Genomic DNA, 5,049 nt, shown 5'->3' on the forward strand with positions numbered 1-5,049 from the left:
GAGCTTTAAGGTCTCTTCCAACCCAAACCATTTTGGGATCCTATGACTGTATGAAAATGAGCGTCTGCAGCCAGGCACCCTCTGACTCTCCATTATTTATGGAGACAGGACCTGGCTCTAATCTAAACCGCACTTTTTTGTTTGCAAAAGAAACGAATCGGGCTCAGCAGGGCCGTGTCCTCGACTGCTGCGGCTCTCCCGGGGCACCTTCTCGTTTGCACGGCCTCGTAAGTTGGGCTCCCCCCGCCCCCTTTATAATCAATCCCCCTCTAGGCAGGGCGGAAAGTTACTGGCTAAGGGGTGTTGGAAGATCGCGGGGAGCGTTGGAAAAGGCAGGAAAACGTCTGTTTGAATCATTAACATCAATGTATTCACTGCACATGGAGGCTGTTCCTCAGGACGGAGCCCCACAGCTCGGCTGTGTCTGCCCTTCAGCCCCCGAGCCCCGCAGGCAGCTCCTGGGCAGCGGCCGTGTCGAGCCCCAGAGCCCCGGTGCTGCGGAAGGGCAGCGCTGAGGCCGGAGGCACCGGCGGGAGCGTCCCAGGGGGAGACGCCGCTCCTGGGGCTGCCCCACGGAGGGGTGCGGGAGGAATCCGGTACCGGAGGCACTGCCCACGGGCGGCTCAGGGCTCCCCGCTGCCTCGCGTCCCTGCCGGGGGAACCGGGGGGAGATTGCCCCGCAAACCCTCCGCGCTGCCCGAACCGGTCCCAGCCGCCGGCCCCATGTTCAAGGCCGGGAACACACGGGGTGGAGGGGGGAGAAGCTCCGGTTGGGAATCGCCGTTCTCATCCTCCGCGAGGGTCTCTCACTACCGGGAAAAGCCCACCGGAGACTCTGCTTTACGTGGGGGGCGGGTTTTCCTCTGGCGGTTCCCGAGGGACCGGGAATTCGATGGGAATTTCGCTCGTGGGGCGGTATGGCAGACGTTCCCGTGTGCGCTCCCGGGGGGCGGGGGACGGGACGACTACGGAAAAGCCGCCTCGCCGTTTCGGGGCTGCTGCGGACGGGGCTCGGCCCGAGCGTTCAGCGCATCCCATTTGATACGCGCCCGCTTAAATCTCTGCCGTGCAATTGGCCGCACCCCGCGGAGCGGATTTCTCCAATGGCGACACCTCTATTCCAGGGAGTTTTATTGAATTACCTTTTACTAACCCTAAACCAGGAAGCGTTATGCACCGAGCAGCTCCAGAGCGGAGGAATTCCATCCGCAGGAAGCGTTGTAGTCAGTGACTGTTCAATGTAGGAGGTAGAGATGAACTTAGCACGTCTTCCCGACTGAGCTGGGAACGGGCTCTTCAGCCATAAAATGCACTTAACAGTCTATTTAATAGTGGCGAGGTCCTTGAGAATGCAATATCCATGCTAATCCTGCCTTTTTCTAAATCAGAAATGGAAAACAGGGCAGTAAGGGAGAACCTTCCCCTTCCATTTTAAACGTGACATTTAATCTATTGATATAACTAAGTAAACTTTATGAAGGCAGGATTGGGTAAGCAAGGTGAGGAACCAGGCGCTTCGCTGCTTTAGTAAGGTGGCGAAATGAAAAAGGAGGTTCTCCTTCGGTTCCCGGTTCGGGAAAATCCCAGTTTTCTTGAGCTTTAGCTAAATGGGAAGAGCCGGGAGCCGAGGGCGTCAGAGAACGGCAGGGATTTAAGAAAAGAACCCCAAAACTCGAGTCTAACTTCATTAAGTGTTAATATTTCAGGGAAAATAATAATAGTAGTAATAATAAGAGAAAATAATAATAATATCAAATATTAGTAGTAAATAATAACGAAACCACCAACAACGGTAATAATAATAGTAACAGCAACACCAAATCCAGCCTCCCTGAGGATAAGGGCAGAGGTTTCAAACGCGTTTCCCCCCGTTCTTGCCAGGGAGAGCCTCGGGAACCCGGGAAAAGCTCAGATCGTGAATCTGCAATTAAAAACGTCTCCGGAGTTTGTTATCCCGCCTGCTCCGCTCCGAAACTAAATCCTAAAGGAGCCGGACTGGAACTCGGGATGGCCGCAGGCTCCCCGAGCGCTCCCTCCTGCCCTCCCTGGCGCTGCCTCTTTATTCCGACCGCATTTCACTCCAAATTTCTGGAATACCCGGGAGCTATGTCCCTCGCCACCGCTCGGCTTTCCACCGGGAGAGGCAGCGGGAGCCTTCCGAGGACTCCAAGGGTTAAGGAAAGCCGTTTAGCTGCTCGTTCCCGGTTTCTCTTTACCACCGAGCGCTAAAGCCGAGCCCCGCCGCGTCGATGTGTCCTTAACGCCTTTTCCAGTCATTGATCTGGTCAATGTCACCTCGGGAACACTGGTGACAGGGACTCGATTCCAGGCGATGGGAGCGAGACGAGTGTTTAGAAAGCACTCAATAAAAAAGCTTTCCCGGGAAGGGAATGATTTCACCCTCCAACAAGGAGCTAATCCTAGTAACGCACTGGAACGGGCAGCCCCCGTCCCGCTCCCACACCGGCCCCGGGACCGAACGAACTATCGATAACCTGCCAGGCAAAGCCTAAGGATTCCTGGTTTATTTTGCAGTAGGGGCCCATAGGCAACGCTCATAGACTTGGGGTTCCCCAGCCTAGCGATTAGGGAATTCCAGGCATGGAAAATCGTGGAGGGAGGAGAGGGAGGAACGAAGAGAGGGGTTGGGAGAGGAGCAATTGAAACAGGAACCTGCGCTGGTGATTTCCCCTCCCTGTTCAGGCTGGGAGTTCGCTTTGCATCGCGTGTTTTCAGTCAGACTGGAGCTGCAGCAGGGTTCAGGAGCTGTAACTCTTCCCCTCTCCCAGTTTGGTGTTGATGGATTGTTAGGACTCTGCTTATTTGACAGATATCTCCAGACCTCCCTCAGGATCTCATTAACCCCCTAAAATGGACCTGTTTTACTTCCCAGCAATCTGCCTGATTGAATCTAACAGATCTAGGTAAAATATATACATTTGATGATCATAATCCACCATTTTCAACAGGATAATAACTCCAAACACCTCCACGGGCCAGTAGAACAGCATGACTTGTATGTTCACCTGTAGAAGACTACAGACTTCCAGCCTCTTCACACCATCCCGCCTGGAGCAACACTCACAAATGGCAGTTCCTGGAATTCCAGCGGATCTGAGCGGGACCAGGACAGCCAAGTAGTTTGCACTCAACTGAAAAATGGCTGGGAGAGTGGAAATCGGTATTCCATACGGTATTGTACTGGAAGAACATCAAGGAAGGAAAGCCAGCTCTGGTAATACGAAATACTGTATGTTTGCCAAGTGTTCATGTATTTAAACACAACCTGAATATCTGAAACCATAATCTAGGATGAAATTTGTTTTCCTGCCACCTCTGGTCACTTGAATGTCTCTGTTACAAGTGATCAAATACTTCTTGACCATACTTCCATTTGTAGCGGTTGAGTTTAAACCCTTCCCAACTTTCCTGGGATAGCAGTCCCAAGGAGAGCACCCATGGCAGTCCATCTGGGAGTCTGGCCATGAAGCCATGGCGTTTGTTTAAAACCGATGTGTTTTCTGCTGAGTTTCATACACCAGCCTCAGTCAGACACACAACCAGAAGAAAAACACAGCGATACAAAGAAATATAAATAGTGGTAAGGGATGTACAAAGATGATCTAGGATTGTATACAGACTCACGGAATGGTTTGTTTTGGAAGGGACCTTAAAGCTCCTCCAGCTCCAACTGCTGCCACAGCCAGGGACACCTTCCACTAGAGCAGCTTGCTCCAAGCTCCTGTGTCCAGCCTGGCCTTGAGCACTGCCAGGGATGGGGCACCGTGTTCTGCTACGTATTTAAAGTGAATTGAAGCCTGTGAAGCTGGAAGGCTGTAAGAAGGAGGCCTGTGGTGTACAGGATCTTTCTTCTCCGGGTTGGTTACTATACAATGGCTCCCAGACACAAAGGCTGAGGAGCTGCTTCCCAGCTCTCCGGCAGGGTTAAAGAACAAGTTTTCCAGCTGCTCCCTTCTTCTGCTAAAACAAACACTTGGATTCATGGCCTGAATCTTCCCACATGTCAGGACTGGGCTCTTCACCACTGACACCCATTATCCCATTTCCCTGCACCGCTGCAGTAGGAGCTAAGCACTACCTGTGCCATGAAGGATGCACGTGAGCATAATAAAAGGTGGGATGGTTTAGTGTGAGGTGTCCCTGCTCACGGCAGAGGGGTTGGAACTGGATGATCTTAAGGTCCTTTCCAACCCAAACTAGTCTATGATCCTATGATTCTACCCACTTCTGACAGGGGGGAATGGCTTTAAACCATTTCCTCTGATTTAACCTCATGATCTCAGCTAATAAAGTTCTCAGGCCATGGAGCCAGGCTGAGAGAGCTGGGCTGGGGCAGCCTGGAGAAGAGAAGGCTCCTGAAGGGGAGACCTGAGAGCAGCTCCAGTGCCTGAAGGGGCTGCAGGAAACCTGGAGAGGGGCTTGGGACAAGGGATGTAGGGACAGGCCAAGGGGAATGGCTTTAACCTGCCAGAGGGGAGACTGAGATGAGCTCTTAGGCAGAAGCTCTTCCCTGGGGGGGTGCTGAGGCGCTGGCACAGGGTGCCCAGAGAAGCTGTGGCTGCCCCATCCCTGGCAGTGTTCAAGGCCAGGTTGGACACAGGGGCTTGGAGCAAGCTGCTCTAGTGGAAGGTGTCCCTGCTGGAGCTGGATGAGCTTTAAGCTCCCTTCCAACCCAAACCATTCCCTGGTTTTACGCCAGCCGCAGCCAGGACACAGCCGCACCTTCCTCCTCCGAGGGCAGCTGCGCACTGCGGGCTCGCCCCTGCGCGTTTCCACCGGGGCTGCTCACGGCTCCCTCATCCCTGAGGTAAAGCCGCTGCCCGCCGCCATTCCCGCCCTCCCGGGGGCACCACGGCCCCAGCTCCCCCCTCAACGCCGTTCCCGCCCGAGGACACCCGCCGCGGGCACAACTGCGCAGGCGCAGAGCATCCTTCCTCCCTCCCTCCCTTCCTCACGCACTCACGCACGCACGTACGCACGCACGCACGCACGCCTCCTTCATGGGGGCGCGCGCGCGCTCCCGCCGGA

General features: G+C 54.3%; 1 long non-coding RNA gene across 1 annotated transcript; it reads right to left on the reverse strand.

Moving 5' to 3' along the window:
* Nucleotides 1–1,746: 1,746 nt before the first annotated feature.
* LOC133277608 (uncharacterized) lies at nucleotides 1,747–3,248 on the reverse strand. The gene is made up of 2 exons (XR_009746261.1): nucleotides 2,938–3,248; nucleotides 1,747–1,921 (listed from the first exon to the last, which is right to left on the reverse strand). It is a non-coding gene; the product is annotated as an uncharacterized LOC133277608 (long non-coding RNA).
* Nucleotides 3,249–5,049: the final 1,801 nt, after the last annotated feature.

Source organism: Pezoporus flaviventris, unplaced genomic scaffold (genome assembly GCF_033815535.1).
Source record: "Pezoporus flaviventris isolate CSIRO_AGI_PZ_B2104156 unplaced genomic scaffold, CSIRO_AGI_Pfla_v1 ptg000059l, whole genome shotgun sequence".
NCBI classification, from domain to species: domain Eukaryota; kingdom Metazoa; phylum Chordata; class Aves; order Psittaciformes; family Psittacidae; genus Pezoporus; species Pezoporus flaviventris.